Source organism: Jaculus jaculus, chromosome 12 (genome assembly GCF_020740685.1).
Source record: "Jaculus jaculus isolate mJacJac1 chromosome 12, mJacJac1.mat.Y.cur, whole genome shotgun sequence".
NCBI lineage: Eukaryota > Metazoa > Chordata > Mammalia > Rodentia > Dipodidae > Jaculus > Jaculus jaculus.
Genome location: NC_059113.1, coordinates 99,853,514 through 99,872,888, shown reverse-complemented (window position 1 = coordinate 99,872,888; position 19,375 = coordinate 99,853,514).

The window sequence follows — 19,375 nt, the reverse complement described above, 5'->3', positions numbered from 1 at the left end:
AAAAAAAAAAATTTTTTTTAAAGGCTAAGAGATGATTCAGCAGTTAGAGGTGCTTATGTGCAAAGCCTGCCTGCCCAGGTTCAAATCTTCAGGACCCACATGTATCCCCAGATGCAAAAAGTGACACAGGCAAATAACGTTCATTTTCAGTGGCAAAAGGCCTGGTTGCACCCATACGTGTGAGTGTGCGCATGTGCATATAAACACTCACACACAGATGTAAATAAGCAATAAAATCTAAAAGTCTTGCCAGTGGTGCACGCTTTTAATTTCAGCACTACAGAGGCAGAGGTAGAATTTTCATGAGTTCAAAGCCAGCCTGGAGTTGCAGAGTGAGTTCTCAGCCAGCCTGGGTTAAAGACACTGCTTCAACTAACCCCTAAAAAGAAAAAATCTTGAAAAATAAAACATACTGATATATACTACACTTAGGAAGAGTAATTTTGCAATTTCTAAATCTCAGTCTCTTTCATGTTTTCTGTTTTCTTCTTATCTCTTCTCCCTCAACCTCTTCCTCCTCTTCCTCCTCCTCCTTTAGCTCAAAGCAGTCCTCTCCTGAGTGCTGGACTAAAGGTAGGAACCACAACACCTGGCTTTTGGATTCTTGAGTGACTGATAGTTATAACATTCGTACTTGATCACTTGTATGTGATGCTATTTAAGATCAACTGCACCAAGCACATCTTGATTTTTCAAAGTTGAAGGAAAGCTTGGAGTCACTAAAATGACAAACTGGTGAGTCTCTCTTAAGTCACACTTCACACCATGACCATGCACGCAATTGTACATGGGCCAAAGATTCTGGCAGGAAGCTGAGGTGGCTGGGAAGTGAAGTTTGAGGAGAGCATGGACCATCATCAACAGCAATGCAGAACTCATAGAAGGGAAGACAGTCCACAGTGGAGGCAGGTGAGGTCCACAGGGAGGGAGGACAGAGTCCACAGTGGAGGTAGGTGAGGTCCACAGAGAGGGAGGACAGAGTCCTCAGTGGAGGCAGGTGAGGTCCACAGGGAGGGAGGACAGAGTCCTCAGTGGAGGCAGGTGAGGTCCACAGGGAGGGAGGACAGAGTCCTCAGTGGAGGCAGGTGAGGTCCATACTGGGAGGAGGTGGAGCCTACTGTCAGAAGTCCAGTTGGTTATCGTAGAAGAGACACAGATCTAGAGGATCAACCTATAGCATCCAAATACACAAGTCCCCAGGAACACATTAGAAATTTTATTTATTTCTTTATTTATTTGAGAAACTGAAAGAGGCAGATAGATAGATGATGGATAGATGGATGGATGTATAGATGGATGGATGGATGGATGGATGGATGGATGGATGGATGGATGGATGGATAGATAATAGATAGATAGATAGATAGATAGATAGATAGATAGATAGATAGTCAGAAAGAATGAGCATGACTCAGGACCCCTTGCCACTTCAAAGGAACTTCCCGACATACGCTCCACTTTGTGCATCTGGCTTTATGTGGGTCCTGGGGAAGAGAACCCAGGCTGTTAGTCTTTGGAAGTGAGCACCTTTCGTCACTGAGTCATCTCTCTAGCTTGCAGGAGGCCATTTTAATAAATTCTTATTTATATTCAGACACTCATTCAGAAATCTCTTTCCCACATCCTCCTCACAAAATGGTTATTTTGAAAGTACACATTACAATTCTTTTGTGGGTCATAAAATAATTTCAGTGAGCACCTACCAGTACTTTATTAAGGAAATAGAATAAGTTAACGTGGAAAGTGCCCATGTGCATTGCTGTAGAGGGTGTGACATGGTATACGTTTGTGTGTGGCTGTATGTGGTAAGTAGCCCTGTTTGGTGTGGGAATTCCCTGAGGAATAGCTTATTCCTGACTTTTCTCTCAATATAATCTTTCTCTCTTTCTTCTTTTTTTTTTTTTGACCGAGAGAGAGAAAAAAAAAAGAAAGAGTGGGTACATCAGGGCTTCCAGCCACTGCAAGCAAACTTCTCCAGGCACATGTACCACCTGTGCTCCTGGCTTATGTGGGTATGGGGAATCGAACTTGGGTCCTTAGTCTTTGCAGACAAGTGCCTTAACTGCTAAGCCATCTCTCTAGCCCCTTAATATAATTTTTTTTTGAAATTAAAATCCTCTCCGAAGCAGATTATGCAGAAGTTGGGCCCAAAGAGCAGAGTACCCACTCTGGCTGATGTTTAGGGACACTGGTGTCATACTTTGGAACAGAAGAGCCCCCAATGGGCCATCAGAAGGCATGGTCATCAGCCTGGGATTCTATTGGGAGGTGGTGGGCCCTTTAAGAAGTGGGGCCAAGTTGGGGAAGTAAGGTCACTGGAGGCACTTGAGGAAGGGAATATTGGGATCCCCACCCCCTTGCCCAGTGTCTCTCTCTCCAATGCTTCTGGTTTCCAGTTTCTGTGAGGTGAGCAGTTTTGCTCTACTACGTAACCCTGACAAGGAGGCTCTGCTGAAACCATGTGCCTTAAAAAGCCTTGTTCAGCTCAAATATTTTGTTAGCATTTTGGAATAGCTGGTTAACATGGATGGCATCTGGATGTGGGATGAGCCCTGCAAAGGAACAATCTAGAAGAGATACTGAATATTGAAATAGACATCAAGTACAAGATGAAGATATCACCCCGATTTAGGATGAATATTGAGTGGGTTGTAAGTGCTAATTTTGTCCTTTTATGTTGGTTGTTTTTCCAGGTAGGGTCTCTTTCTAGCCCAGGGTGACCTGGAATTCACTATAGTCTCAGGGTGGCCTCGAACTCACAGTGATCTTCCTACCTCTGCCCCCTGAGTGCTGGGATTAAAGGTGTGTGCCACCACTTTGATCTATGATAGTTGCAATTTCATATGTTTGTTTGGTGGCGTTTTGGCATCTCCTTGAATGCCTCCTTTGATACTTCACCTATGGGTGAGGCTGGAGCAGTTAACAGAGACAATTGTTAGTAGAATTAAGCCAAGGGTTAATTGTGTTCTCTTTGACCTGGAGTAACTGGGCTCAGCACTGTGAGCTGTCTGTAACCAAAGCTACTGTGTTTTTAAATAAAGTATGCCTAGAGAGGGCTTCCTTCTCTCCTTTGTGGCCAAGACAGCTTTCCAAATACCATAAATATTTCAAATTTGATTTCCCCACTTGATAAGATGTTTGTTTTATTCTAGGGTTTTTTTTGTGTGTGGTTGTTATGGTTATAAAGCAAACTGACATGGTGTGGTATGACCATGATCCCAGCACTTGAGAGGCAGAGAAGGAAGAGTCATGAATTCCAGATTCTAGGCAAGCCTGAGCTACATACCAAGACTCTGTCATTAAGAAAGAGAGAGGGGATGGGCTGGAGAGATGGCTTAGCGGTTAAGCGCTTGCCTGTGAAGCTTAAGGACCCCGGTTCGAGGTTCGGTTCCCCAGGTCCCACGTTAGCCAGATGCACAAGGGGGCGCACGCATCTAAAGTTCGTTTGCAGAGGCTGGAAGCCCTGGTGCGCCATACTCTCTCTCTCCCTCTATCTGTCTTTCTCTCTGTGCCTGTCGCTCTCAAATAAATAAATTAAAAAAATTAAAAAAAAAAAAGAAAGAGAGAGGGGAAAGGGGAGGAGGGGAGAGGAGGAGAAAAGCGAAGAGGGGGAGAGAAGAGATGAGGGGAAAGAAATGAGAGATGGAGAGAGGAGAGAAGAGAAGGGAGAGAGAGAGAGAAACACTAGTAACTTTATCTACAACTTTTCTGTTTTTGGAAGAATCACAGGGTGGATCTTGCAGGTATAACTTCGAACTTCAGACATTCCTTGTTTTTTTTTTTTGGATGACAGAGGATCCTCAAAGAAAAGAGTGGATCTCTGACCTTCCTTTGAGCTCTTACAGCATTGTAACGACGTCTCGTTCATGATAAAAGCAGAGTGCCATAGTGTGGATTTTCAAAGGCCCACATGTTAAAGGATTGTTGCCAGTCTGTGATACCTCTGGGAGGCGGCGCCTGGCTGGAGGAAGCTAAGTCACTGGGGACATGCTCTTGAAGGGAACGTTAGGACGCTGGTCATCTCTTGTCCTTCCTCTGCTTCCAACCCCCAAGATGGGGTTTTTAAAAGTTTCATGGAAGTGGGGCATGAGGGTTGTTGTGTAGAGGACTGTGAAAATTCTATGTCAAAATAAAAATAAGCTGCATATTCAGTTTGAATTCTTGAGTGATTATCACATCTAAAAGGTATCCCAGCATTTTGTTTTTCATCCTCTCCATTTGTCATTTAAATATCATTAAAACAAAAATTGGGGCTGGAGAGATGGCTTAGCGGTTAAGCGCTTGCCTGTGAAGCCTAAGGACCCCGGTTCGAGGCTCGGCTCCCCAGGTCCCACGTTAGCCAGATGCACAAGGGGGCGCACGCGTCTGGAGTTCGTTTGCAGAGGCTGGAAGCCCTGGCGCACCCATTCTCTCTCTCTCCCTCTATCTGTCTTTCTCTCTGTGTCTGTCGCTCTCAAATAAATAAAAAATTTAAAAAAAAAAATTGGCTGTTCTGCTGAGGTTGATGTGAGCAAGAAGGGCTTAAAATATTATCAGCATCTTGGACTTGGAGCTAAAAAACACATCTGAGGGATTACCTAGCCTAATACTAGGTTTTTGTTTTGTTTTCACATTGCTGAGCATTGAACCCAGGGCCTTATGCATGCTAAGGCAAGTATGGGCTACACTCCCAGACCTTGTCTAAAGGTTTCCAAATGTTATCATCAAGAAACTTACGCGGGCTGGAGAGATGGCTTAGTGGTTAAGCACTTGCCCGTGAAGCCTAACGACCCGGTTCAAGGCTCAATTCCCCAGGACCCACGTTAACCAGATGCACAAGGGGGCGCACGCGTCTGGACTTCGTTTGCAGTGGCTGGAAGCCCTGGCATGCCCATTCTCTCTCTCTCTCTCTCTCTAAATATATATATATACATATATATATATGTGTATGTGTATATATATATATATATATATGGCTGGAGAGATGGCTTAGCGGTTAAGTGCTTGCCTGTGAAGCCTAAGGACCCCAGTTCGAGGCTCGGTTCCCCAGGTCCCACATTAGCCAGATGCACAAGGGGGCGCACGCATCTGGAGTTCGTTTGCAGAGGCTGGAAGCCCTGGCACGCCCATTCTGTCTCTCTCCCTCTATCTGTCTATCTCTCTGTGTCTGACGCTCTCAAATAAATAAATAAATAAAAATTTATTTAAAAAAAAAGAAGAGAAACTTAATTAAAAAAAAAAAAATATATATATATATATATATATATATGCCTCTTTCTATTGTTATCAGTTGCTCTCAAATAAAAATAAATAAACAAAAAAAGTTCTTAAAAAAGCTTGGCTCAGCGCTTGCCTGTGAAGCCTAAGAACCCCGGTTCAAGGCTCCTCTCCCCATCACCCACATTAGCTAGATGCACAAGAGGTCCCATGCCTTTGGAGTTCATTTGCAGTGGCTGGAGGCCCTGGCACACCTATTCTCTCCCTCTCTGTCTCTCTCTCTCTCTCTCTCTCTCTCTCTCTCTCTCTCTCTCTCTCACACACACACACACACACACACACTCTGCCTCTTCCTCTCTCTGTCGCTGTCAAATAAATAAACAAAAAAATTTAAAAAAAGAAACGTACGTGTCCCCATTTTGTTCTATGTTTATGTCATTTACTTGATGTTTTCCTTTATGTTAATTGGTTCTTTGGAGTGTGCATGTGCAATGTGTAGTGTGGTGCGTGTATGCATAGTGTATGCACGTGCGTGTGCAGACACTGGCTCCCATATGGAGGGCCCGCAGCACTATCTTCCTCTATTGCTCTTCTGCTTTGTGTTCTTTCGATGGAGTCTCTCACCGAACCTGCCGCTGTTATTTTGGTCAGCCTGGCTGACCAGAGCCCCAGTGATTGGCCCATCTCTGCCCACCCCACCCCCCACACGACTGAAGTTACAGGTTGGCCATATGTTGCTTTTTTGTTTGTTTGGTTGGTTGGTTTTCAAGGTAGGATCTCACTCTAGCCCAGGCTGACCTGAATTCACTGTGTAGTCTCAAGCTGGCCTTGAACTCATGGTGATGCTCTTACCCCAGCCTCCCAAATGCTGGAATTAAAGTCATGTGTCACCATGCCAGGCAGCTTTTTTTTTTTTTAATGTGGTTGGTGGGGATAGAACTCAGGTGGCTCCATGCTAATTTGAAAGCATTCTTACCCACTGAACCACTCCCCAGCCTCTTGATTATTTTTTAATAGTTCTTCTTTTAAAAATATTTTATTTATATTTATATTTATTTTGACAGAGAGAGGGAGAGAGAAAGAGAATGGGCATGTCAGAGCCTCCAGCTACTGCAAGCAAACTTCAGATGCATGCACCACCTTGTGCATTTGGCTTATGTGGATCCTGGGGAATTGAACCTGGATCCTTTGGCTTTGTGAGCAAGTGCCTTAACCACTAAACCATCTCTCCAGCCCTTTATTAGCATTTTTGTTTGTTTGTTTTTCAAGGTAGGGTCTCACTCAAGCCCAGGCTAACCTGAAACTCACTATATAGTCTCAGGGTGGCCCTGAACTCAGGGTGATCCTCCTACCTCTGCATCCCAAGTGTTAGGATTAAAGGTGTGTACCACCATGCCTGGCTGATTAGGTGTGTTTTTTTTTTTAATGTGTGCGCATATGTGTGTAAGGGAGAGAGATAATTGGAACACCAGGGCACCCAGTCACTGCAACTGAACTGGACATGAGACCCCCTTCTGCATCACTGCATCTGGCTTACATGGGACCTGGATAGTTGAACATGGGTCCTTAGGCTTCACAGGCAAGTGCCTTAACTGCTAGGCTATTTCCTGCCCTTGATTAGCTTTTTGAAAAATTAATTAAATACCCAATTACTTATAAACAGTGATATCCCAAAATACCAGGAATTTAATAGTTTAATAAATGCACAACAGAAGAAGTGTCCATGTTCTACCCAGAGTCGTCTCGTGTACTGCCATGGTGGGCATGACACACTTGGGTGAGCAATGACGAATCCCTCATTTTTATGGAGGGCGGGCATTGAGACCCAGGCAAGTGAAATTATTCACCTTGAAGGTTGGAACCTCATTAAGTCTAATGTATTGAGGTATTTTGTAATTAAAATCTATCTATATTAGCCAGGGAAGAGCTTGTGTTTGTCATGTACAAGGACCTGGGTTCAATGCAAAATATATAGATGTATACATATATCTCCAAGGCAAAACAAATCTAGGAATTTCAGTTGTGTCAATGTTTCTTCTTCCAGTTTCTCACCTATTCTCCAAGACCCATGAGACTAGACCATGTAAGATCCAGCCTTGGTGAAAGAAAAAACCTCAACTTACTATATAGAATCTCTCCCCACCCCCCTCAAAAAAAAAAAACAAAACACTGGGATGGGTCAAAGGATAAAGAAATAGTTTGAGCCATTTGCTTCCCTTGTAAAACAACTATAATGATCATACACACACACATATAAAATGGAGACACATTTGCCTTTTAGCTGAGCTTGTCCTGCTGACCTGATTAAGGTCAGCAGCCTTGGCCTCCTCCTGACCCTGAAAGCCTTGTGCATTGAAACCCAAGTGTTAGTTCCTGTTTGCACCATTGTACCTTGTTAGAGAAGGTATTTCTAGTCTCCTGAGAGTGAACAATAAGCTACTGTATGTTTGGTCTCTGGAGTTCATTTCTTCATGTTTTCATTAGTTTTATTCATAAGATTCTATTAGAGTCAATTGTTAAATAGCTGGAAACATCCCCAAGAAAGAACAAGAAGGTTCTTCTATAAAACAAGAACAGCCCATCCCCTGCCCAGACTTGAAGGACCATAAATTAGTGTAATAAACTGCAGAATCTAAGTAAGTAGCTTTTCTTCTTACCCTTCTAGGGACCTGGAGCTTGGGAGTCCGTGACTGAAAGTAGGTCAGTAACACAGAGAAAAAAATAATCTCACTGAACACAAGCTGGAGTTCGCGGCTTTGAAAAATTATACTTTCATCTAGCTATATTTTAATTCCACGTGTTCATTTTGATGGATTTAGGTTATCTTGCATAACCTAGAATAATTGAAATTTTGGCGGAATCTCATTTCCCTAGTGCTTTGAAAATACTAGAATCCCTGACTCTGCGTTTTGAATTCAAGTAAGCATTTGAATATAACTCTATTTGGATTTATTATTACAAAAAGCACATTAGCCAAAAAGCACAAAATTTCAGAATATGCCTGCTCATATAATTTATAGCCAAGGACATAAAAGCAAGTACTTCACTTAATATTTACTAAGAATTACGTTCTTAGAGGGGGTTAGCCACTAACAAAGAAGTTCACACAGTTTTCTGTCAAATGAGAAATTTGGCCCTATACATGGGAACAAGCCCTAATCTTTTCTGAATTGTACAATATTAAATAAAGCAACCTGGAGGTAGTCACAATAGGGTAAAGAAAAAGGCCTTTTGGTAAAAATTCTCATGTATTGAAAACATACACCATCATGTTTCCTTGAATATTGCAAAAAGAATCAAACTATATCCTTTTGGAGTATTGCACTGTGTTTTAGCCCCCATTTCTAAGTAAGTCTAAAATCAGCTAGGTAGGGAGGTAGGGAAAGGAATGTTGCAAATATATATATATATATATATATATATATATATATATATTTACATATATATACATATATGTTCCAACATTGGGTAGTTATTTGATTCTGAATTGAATGCTTCCTTACAGACAGCTGCTCCTTTTGCATCTGCCCGCCCCCTCCTCTTCTTGATGTTTGCCCACACCTATGGCCCTAAATTGGCTAATGCTTTTTGCTAGTCTTTAATTCTTTAAACAAATGGCCAGCATCTCTCTAAGGCAATGGACGATTATTCCCCAAACAGAAACAAGCTCCTCTGTTACCATAAACGGTCAAGACAATTTCCCAACCACTTAATCGCTTTTAGTACTTTTCCCTGCAAACTCAGAAACCAGTGGTCTTTTCTTTTGCACCCTTCAAATTAGGTCGAAATGTGCAATTCAATAAACAACATAAATAAAAGATTTCTTCCCTCCTTTAGATCTGTGGAGGAACTTTTTTTAGGGTCTCTGAGTCCTTCCAGGGGGACAGTGCCTGGCTGGGTAGCAGCTATGGCCATTGGCACCCACTGAATATAAAACCCCACTCACCAGGCTCAGCCCTGCCTGCTCGCATTCAAAAACAAGACAGAAGAATGAGACTTCTTATGTCGAATCAAGAGTCATATGCCCACTACGCCTCTGAGAATTTCACAATTTTAAGTAAAGCAACATGGGGATGTTACAACAGAGTAAATAATAAGACAATTTCTAGCAACATAATGTATTGGAAACACATGTTAAATACTTTCCTTTGTGAATGGGACTAAATTTCTCTGCTATTCTTTGGTCCCCTGAACTGGGCTGTTTTTCAGCTACTCCTTGGACACATCAGGACACCTAGACCCCAGGCTTGCCTTGTCTAATCAGGACCCTGAGACTGTGGCTTGTTAGCCTGCTCTGAGGCCATGTTTGGCATTTCATCTAGATCACCTGGGTCACCGTTTCCCTCATCAGACACGTACTTCTGATCTGTGTCAGCCAGGATAGCATCAGCCTGAGACGTTCTTAGTTCTGATTCTTTCTGTCTTTTCCTCTGGTTCCTGTCCAATTTCCACATTTGTGAATTAAGACATCCAAAAGGAGATTAAAAGTTCTGAACTTTTGGGCTGAAGAGATTGCTTAGTGGTTACGGCACCTGCAAAGCAAAAGGACTCAGGTTCATTTCTCCAATCCATGTAAAGCCAGCTGCACAAGGTGGTGTGCACATCTGGAATTTGTTTGCAGTGGCTAAAGGCCCTGGTGTGCCCATTCATTCTCTTTCTCTCTCTCTCTCTCAAATGAATAAATAAACCTCTTTTTAAACATTCTGAACTTGAGCCAGGCATGGTGCATACCTATAACCCCACAATTCTGGAGGCTGAGGCAGGAGGATAGCGTGTTCAAGGCCAGTTTGAGTTACACGGTGAGAGCCTGTCTCAGAAACAAACAAACAAAAGAAAAATCTATACCCAAGTTAAAAAAAAAAAAAAAAAAGAGAATGTGATGTTGTGGGAAAAAATGTACTTAGGCTATCAGTGTCATTGAAGGAATGAATATTCATGGTGATGGCTATTTCTCAGTATTAGATTCAGGAGAGGGAATCTTGAATTCCTCATGCAGGGGGAGAGATTAGAAAGAATGTGGCAGAGGCCAGAAAGACATGTAGAAGAATTGGAAAAATCAGAATGACAAGAGGAAGTAGAGGAGAAATTATTTTGCAACTCTACAGCTCCCTGTGAGAATGAGATATGACTACATGACCACTGGGTTGGATTGTTCTCATTTTCTCTGTTTAACATACATCAACGAAAGAACAACAACAACAGAGCGCCAAGGACATATTCCTTCTAGTACTTTCTGAGTGTAGAGGAGGTAATGACTTAAAAGGCATGTCATAGAGATAAGGAGACGTTTTTTTGAGAGCTGCTAAACCAGTATTTCCTAACGCCCTTGTTTCCCCTCCTGGCACCAGCCTGGCCCAGCTCACACTAAGTTATGAAACTTCCAATTCTGAGACCCAGTAAGTCCACCTTGGAATGCGCTCCAGGGTAAAGAAAAGGAGTAGTAAGGTCAACATGCTTGCTCGGAGCAGCATTCAAATTCAAAATATAGTGATGGGCTGGAGAAATGGCTTAGTGGTTAAGGTGGCTGCCTGCCTGCCTACCTGTGAAGCCTAAGGACCGTGGTTCAATTCCCCAGGCCCTACATAAGCCAGATACACAAGGTGGCATCTGGAATTTGTTTGCAGTGGCTGGAGGCCCTGACATGCTTATTCACTCTCTATCTCAAATAAATAAATGAAAATAAAATATTTTTTTAATTTTTATTTATTTATTTGAGAGTGACAGACAGAGAGAGAAAGAGGCAGAGAGAGAGAGAGAGGAGAGTGGTCACGCCAGGGCTTCTAGCCACTGCAAACAAACTCCAGATGCATGAGCCCCTTTGTGTATCTGGCTAACGTGGGTCCTGGGGAATCGAGCCTTGAACCGGGGTCCTTAGGCTTCACAGGCAAGCGCTCAACCGCTAAGCCATCTCTCCAGCCCATAAAATATTTTTTAAATCATGTAGTGACATCCTTTAGGAGACAGTCCAATCCCTAAGCCATGCCCTCTTCTCTAGAGCTCCGCCCCCAGGGCATCACAGGATAGGTATCCCTAAGCCATGTTGGCACTGTAAAATTTCACATCCACATCTCAACCCGAAACAGATCTAATGCCTGCTTCCCTCGGTAAACTATCAGTTCTAAGAGAGAAAGTATGTCATGATGGTTTGAATACAAAATAACCCTCTTAAGCTCACGTCTTACATACTTGGTCCCAAGTAAAGGGGCACTGTTTGGGAAGGTCGTGGAACCTTCAGCAGGCGGAGCATGGCCAGAGGAAGTGTGTCACTGAGTACCAGCCTTGAAGAGTTACAGCCCAGGCCCGCAGGCTGTTTCTGCTTCCTGCCTCTGGTGAGATGTGACCCAGGCTTCCAGCTCTGGCCTGCCACGGTGAAACTTCGCCTCAAAACTGTAAGCTGAATTAAACCTTTCCCCTCCCATAAGTTGCTTCTGGTCAGGTCCCAACAATGAGAAAGAAACTGTTACCGATGTCTTGTTTATTTCCAGGATCTTCTACACACAGGCACTCAGTAAGTTTTTATGGAAAAAGGGAATGAAGGTGAATGGGTTGAAAACAGGTGAAACTAAAAAAACAAAAACAAAAAACAGTAATGATGGCTCATGTATGGCAGAGTCAGGGGAGAACCTGGAAGGTAAGGAAATGTGATTTCTTCATCATTGTATTGTTGAAAAGCAGATGTGATTTCCTCAGGTTTGTTGAAACTTACAGAGTGTCTTAGTCTGTCCCTGCTGCTATAACAAAATACTGTAAGCTGAATAATTCATAAGTAGCAGAAACTTCTCTTCATGCTGAAGGCTGGTCGAAATACCATCAGATTCAGTGTCTGAGCTACATACATGTGCAAATGCATACATACCTATATGTATATCTTACTGATTAGTTGTTAGGGAAAGATCATTTATATCACACTGTGTGTGAGTATATATAATAGATACAATTGATAAATTATATAAATAGATAAATTCCAATTGATTTGTGACAATATTTTAGAGGAAATGCTAAGAATTGAACTGAGGGCCTTGCCCATATTAAACATATGCTCTGCGACTAAGCTAGACCCCATCCCCTGTGATGTGACTTTTAATAAGCATTTTATAATAATTATATAATTAGAATTAGGATTAGAATTCCAGGCTACTATGTTCCATTGAGAAATTTGTCAGCTCTGTTTAGAAGTGCTACAAAGTTTTAGTTGTTCTGTAATTATATGTGTTAGTATCTGACAGAGCTAGCTCCCTCCTTGTCTTTGACATATCAATTATTTTCATCTGTTCATTCTTCCAGAGGATGGTCAGGATAACTTCCAAGTTTAAAAAAAATCCTTTTGAACTGTTGGATGGAATTGTATACACTTTGTGGCAGGAAACTTCTGGAAAATATCCAAATGCTGCTACTGACTGGAGCAGCTTCTGGTGGCATGTTTTCCTGCGTCCAGCTTGATGTCACTCATTTAAAATTCATTTGCATAACGGAGAAATGTCCTCTTTCTTAAGAGCTATTGTCTAGAAGTTGTGTTTTTACAAGGTGTTTCTATTGTGCCTGATCTCAGAATGGAAGGTCAAACTTAACATATTTTAGCACTTTCTTTGTAGCAAAATGCTCAACTCAAAATAATTGGAAGTTTTGGTGAAGATCCTGTTTTTGTGTTTATTTTTTGTCTTAACATTTGTATACTTTCTTCATTTTAACATTTTACCATTTAAGGGCTCAGTCAATGTTTCAGTATAGAACTTTTTGAAAAAATTTTTTTTATTTATTATAGAGACACACAGAAAGAAAGGGAGGGAGGGAGAGAGAGAGGGAGAGAGCCTCTTGCAATTGCATATGAACTCCAGATACATGTGCCACTTTGTGTGTGTACTGGGGAGTTGAACCTGGACCAGCAGGCTTTGCAAGTGCTTTAACTGCTGAGTCATCTCCCCAGACCTAGAAGCACTTTTGTTTATGAAATTTATTATATTTGTCAAATTCATTTGGAATATGAGGGCCACATGTTTGGATAGCTCACTGATTTGCTTAATCATTTATGGGTTTATTACAGATTAATAAATGCATATTACATACATTATTCTTGCATACTTATTACAAAGTGGGATCTAAATTTTTAATATATATTTTTAAATATTTTATTTTATTTTATTTATCTATTAGAGAGAGGCAGATAGAGAGAGAGAAAGAGAGAGAATGGACACACCAGGGCCTCCAGCCACTGCAAATGAACTACAGACACATGTGCCGCCATGTGCATCTGGCTTAAGTGGGTACTGGGAAATTGAACCTGGGTTCTTAGGCTTTGCAGGCAAGCTCCTTAACTGCTAAGCCATCTCTCCAGTCCATTTTTAATATATGTTATTTATTTATTCATTAGCAGAGAGAGGTAGAAGAGAGACAGGCAGAGAATGGGTGCACCAGGGCCTCCAGCTGCTGCAAATAAACTCTGGATGCACAAGCCCATTTTATGCATCTGACTTTACGTGGGTCCTGGGGTCTTAAACCTGGGTCATTAGGCTTAACTCTCAGCCATCTCTACAGCCCCTAAAATCTTTATATGCTGTTAATCTTTAGTTTTCGGTTGTAGGTCCTGTGTTTCTTGGATGGTGACTAAAGCAGGTGTGCAGCGTGCAGTCAAGCAGCCCATCTATGCACTGCAGTCCTGGTGACAACTGCATGCTAACATTGCAAGCAAGTGCATATTTCCAGTCCTCCAAAGTCTCCTCTAGGGCTAAATTATACCCTGGAAGTGTTAGGAAAGGAATAAAGAGGATGATAATGATAGTTCTCAAATTACTTTGGCTTTCTTTTTGATTTCACTTTAGCTTTATTAAATCTATTTGCTATAAAAGACAGGTGTTATCCAAATCCATACATTTACTTTTTCTTTTTTTTCTGTTTTTTTTTAACATTTTTTTAAAATTTTTTATTTATTTATTTGAAGCGACAGACATAGAGAGAAAGACAGATAGAGGGAGAGAGAGAGAATGGGCGCGCCAGGGCTTCCAGCCTCTGCAAACGAACTCCAGACGTGTGCACCCCCCTTGTGCATGTGGCTAACGTAGGACCTGGGGAACCGAGCCTCGAACCGGGGTCCTTAGGCTTCACAGGCAAGCGCTTAACCGCTAAGCCATCTCTCCAGCCCTTTTTTTCTGTTTTTTTGAGGTAGGGTCTCAGCTAGCTCAGGCTGACCTGGAGTTCACTATGTAGTCTCAGGTTGGCCTCGAACTCATGGCGATCCTCCTACCTCTGCCTCCCAAATGCTGGGATTAAAGGCATGTGCCATCGGCCATACTTTTTTTTCTTTAATGTCTTTGTCTGGCAAGGTGGTACACACCTTTAATCCCAGCACTTGGGAGGCAGAGGTAGGAGGATAACCATGAGATGGAGGTCAGACTAGATCTGCAGAGTGAGTTCCAGCTCAGCCTGGGCTAGAGAGAGAGAGACCCTACCTCAAAACAAAATTTAATTTATTTATTTGAGAGAGAGAAATGAGAGAGAGAGACATGTGGCCATACCAGGGCCTTTTGACTAATTCCAGACACATGTACTACTTTGTGTATCTGCTTTATGTGGGTACTAGGGAATCAAATGCAAGCCTTTAGGCTTTGCAAGCAAGTACCGTTATCTGTGGAGCCATGTCTCCAGTCCACATACAATTACTGTATGAGATGAGGAAAAGGACACACCCTGCTACTTTCCTGGCTGATAAGTAGAACTCAGCCTTTGGACCCTAAAGTATTACCTCCACATTATTAAGAAGTTGTGGGCAGGGCGGAGAGATTGCCTAGTGGTTAAGATGCTTGCCTACAAAGCCAAAGGACGTTGATTCAATTCCCCAGGACCCACGTAAGCCAGATGCACAAGGTGGTGCATGTGTCTTGAATTCGTTTGTAGTGGCTGGAGGCTTTGGCATGCCTATTCTCTCTCTCTCTCTCTTGCTTTCCTGAAAAAATAAATAAATAAAATTTTTAAAAAATAAAAAAAAGAAGTTGTGGGCTGGTGAGATGGATTACCAGTTAAAGTTCTTGCTCATAAAGCTTAACAATTTGAGTTCAATTTCCCAGTACCCACATAAAACCAAATGCACAAAGTGGTGTGTGTGTCTTCAGTTTGTTTGCAGTGGCTCAAGGCTCTGTTGCGCCCATTCTTAATCCAAGCCCTTGGAAGTAGGAGGATTGCTGTGAGTTCAGGGCTAGCCTGAGACTACATAGTGAATTCCAGGTCAGCCTTAGCTACAGCAAGATACTATTTCAAAAAACCAAAACCAAACGAAACAAAACCAAACCAAAACAAAACAAAACAAAAAAAGAAGTAGTGCCCAATGTTTAGGATCTTAGCATGTTTATGTGTCTGTGTTTGTGTGTGAATGCAGGAGGTATTAATCCATCTTCAATAGGCTATGCCTATCACACCCTACATTCAAGTGTGGTGGTTTGACTTAAGTGTTCCCCGTGAACATGTATTCAAAATGTCTGGTCCCCAGATCATGGCAATTTGGGAACTGTAGCCTTTGTGGAGGAGGTGTGTTGATGGGGGCGGGCTAATGGGTGTTACAGCCAGCTTCCCCCCATCAGTGATTGGCACCCTCTCCTGCTGCTGCTGTCCATCTGATGTTGGCCAGGAGGTGATGTCCACCCTCTATGCATGCCATTGTTTTTCCCGCCATCATGGAGCTTCCCCTCAAGTCTGTAAGCCAAAATAAACCCTTTCCTCCCACAAGCTGCTTTTGGTCAGGTGCTTTGAGTAGCCACTCGAAGCTGACTGCAACATCAAGTTTAGGCTCTCCTTGCGTGAGGTGAGATTTAGGGAAAATTGGTGTGTTTGGACATCTTTCTAGATGTGTCCACTGTAAGCATTGCACTGATGTCCAGATAGAATCAGCTAAAAATCTACATCCAGACCAGACTTAAAAGACTAAAGGAGCCCAGGGAGATGTTCAGTGGTTATGGCGCTTGCCTGAAAAGCCTAACCACCAGGGTCCAATTCCCCAATGTCTGCCTCAAGTCAGATGCACAAAGTGGTGCATGAATCTGGAGTTCATGTGCAGTGCTGGAGGCCCTGGCTCGTGCTCTCTCTCTCTCTGCTTTCAAGTAAATAAATAAAATATTAAATACAAACAGAAGAAAGGAAGCCAGTGGGAAGGTTAGTGGGAACAGGCAGAGGCACTTCTGTCTCCTGATTGATGAGAAAGATGTCCTCCTCCTCCACCAGGTTCCTAGCTGGGGTGCAGAGTGCGCAGCTTGTTTGCGTTGGGAGGAGGCCCACGGTGGGCAGGCAAAGAGGTTGCTTGATTTCCTTTTGTCCTTCACACAGCTCCAGGTGATGATCACGAGTCTCAGATGACTTAGAAAATCCTGATGTCTTGAAGGGGTCATGTGCTTTAGATCCATGCTGCACACACAATTCCATTTGCATTGTCATTGGGACATGTTCCCTGTCTTCACACATAGCTAACTTTGGCTCTTTGGGTTTGGCCCAGTCGGTGTTATTTCAGTTCTCTTTTACCATCATACTCCCTGAGGCAATTCTCCTTGTGGTTCCAAGGTGCCATTGTGAGCACTCTGGGCTCTGAAGCCATTCTCTCGCTCTCTCTCTTTTTTTTCCCCTTTGGCAGGTATTTTAATTACTCTTTGTCTGCTGTTATCAAATACCTGACAAGAAGCCACTTAAAGGAGGAAGGGCTTATTTTGGCTTATGGTTTGAAGGGATACAATCTATCGCAGGGAGGGAGGGAGGAAGGGAAGCATGGTGGCATGAGCAGGAGACAGCTGGTCACATTCAGGCCACAGTCAGGAAGCAGAGAGCAATGAACGCTGCTGGCCAGCTTTTTGTCGCTTTTTCCCTCAGCCTGGGACCCCAGCCTGAAGGTTTGTCTTCCTACCTCAATTAACCTAACCTACAGTGTCCCTCACAGGCATGCTGGGAGCTTTGTCTCCCAGATGATTCTAGATCCTGTCAAGCTGACAGTACTGACCGTCACAGAAAGTAAATTATTTTCCCTCCTCAAGAACCTTGTGGTCAAGGGAATAAAACGTCTCTTGTTTGAAGACCTCAGGATCAGAAGTGGTTTCTTTTCTTTCTGTACCATATATTGCCCAGAAATCCTTTAGTTGATACTCAACAGTTGTTGTTCTTTAAAAAATATTTTATTTAGTTATTTATTAGTTATGAGAGAGAGAGAGGAGAGAGAATTGGCACACTAGGGCCTCTAGCAACTGCAAATGAATGCCAGATGCATAAGCCACTGAAGGAACCCCAGGAGGGGGACCCCACGCTCTGCCCAGATATGGCGACACCCCAAATCACTCACGAGAAGTGGTCTTGATGCAAACTGCAAGAGGATTTTATTCCAAGCGCACTGGGGCCCACAGTCGTACACCGCACAGGGGTAGAGGACTGCAGAGCCCCGAATGCAGGAACGGGACAGTTTCTATAGGGTTTCTAACAAAGCCTGTGCATTAGACCAATCATTTCTTTTTTTTTTTTTTTAATTTTTATTAACATTTTCCATGATTATAAAATATATCCCATGGTAATTCCCTCCCTCCCCACCCCCACACTTTCCCGTTTGAAATTCCATTCTCCATCATATTACCTCCCCATTACATTCATTGTAATTACATATATACAATATCAACCTATTAAGTATCGTCCTCCCTTCCTTTCTCCACTCTTTATGTCTCCTTTCAATAATTTCTTTTAATATCAGGAGCCTGCAGGGTGCGAGCCAGTCAGTTTGGGCCACCGCATAGTTTCTAAGCCAATTAGTTTAATTTGTTCAAGCCCCTCGTGGACCAATCATTCTCTTATGACCTTGGAGGTCAGCATTTGCGCAGGTCCTTAGGTGGGGGTAGCAGAGTATGGTACCAGTCTCCTATGACCTTGGTGGTCTGAGGCAGGCTGCTACAGCTTATGGTGTGAGCTACTAAGGCTTACAGTGTGGGCTATTAAGGCTTATGGTGCAGGCTATTTACAGAAACCAAATAAGTGGTTCACTTCATTACTCATTTCCCATCCTTGAGGGCTATCTCACGCCCTTTTTACCTAGTTTTATATTAGGAGTGGGCTCTGATATAATGAGAAGAGGGATTCTTTACTTGCTTCCAACAGAGAGTAAAGCCTGGAGTTTGAGGTATGCAGGGGCCCGCTTAAGCTCCCTTTGGAGCGTGATAGTATTTCTGGGCTTCTGAATTCTTGGGTCTTTCACCACTTTGTGCATCTGGCTTCACGTGGAAACTGGGGAAATGAACCTGGTCCTTTGGCTTTGCTGGCAAGTGCTTTAACCACTAAACAATCTTTCCAGCTATCAGATTTTTTAAAAAAATTTTTGGATGCTGGGGAATTGACTTGAGGGTTTTATATAATAACATATGCCAAGCTATACCTAGTCAGTCCCCAAACAAAACAGTGAAGAGCATTACCTTGGCTGTCAATCATTTATTCATCTAGTTTCTTTTACATTATCCTGGAATGGAAGTCAGAGATACAATAAAGCTTTAAAGACTTAAATAAATTAATAGATTTCACTTACCAGGACAGTTTCAGATTCACCATATAAAGAACAGAAAGTATAGAGAGTTCCCATATATCCCTCCCTTACTCCAGTTTCCACTATCCTAACATCTTGTACTAGTGTGGCACATGTATTGTATTGACCACAGTTATGTTAAGGTTTAATCTCAGTGGTATGTACACAATGATTGTTGCCAAGTAAGCAATATTATGTATCCAATATTATAGTTCCACATGGAATAGTTTCAGTCTGCTAAACATGTGTGCACCCCATCTTTTCTCACTCACCTCCTCCTTCCCCTGAATGCATCCTACCATGTCTCTCTCACTGTATCTACAGTTTTTCCTTTTCCAGACTGGCACACACTTGGACTCTCAGATGCCCTTTGCAAACCAGCTCCTTTTACTTTGCATCATGTACTGTTTCCTCTGCATCTTCATAGCTACAGACTCTTTTCAAAAATGTCACCAAGCCAGGTGTGGTGATGCGCCCCTTTAATCCTGGTACTCGTGAGGCAGAGGTAGAAGAATCGCTGTGAGTTCAAGACCAGCCTGGAACTACAGAGTGAGTTTCAGGTCAGCCTGGGCTGCAGTGAGACCCTACCTCGGAAAATAAAAAAAATAAATAAATAAAAATAAGAGCTGGAGAGATGGCTTAGCAGTTAAGGCACTT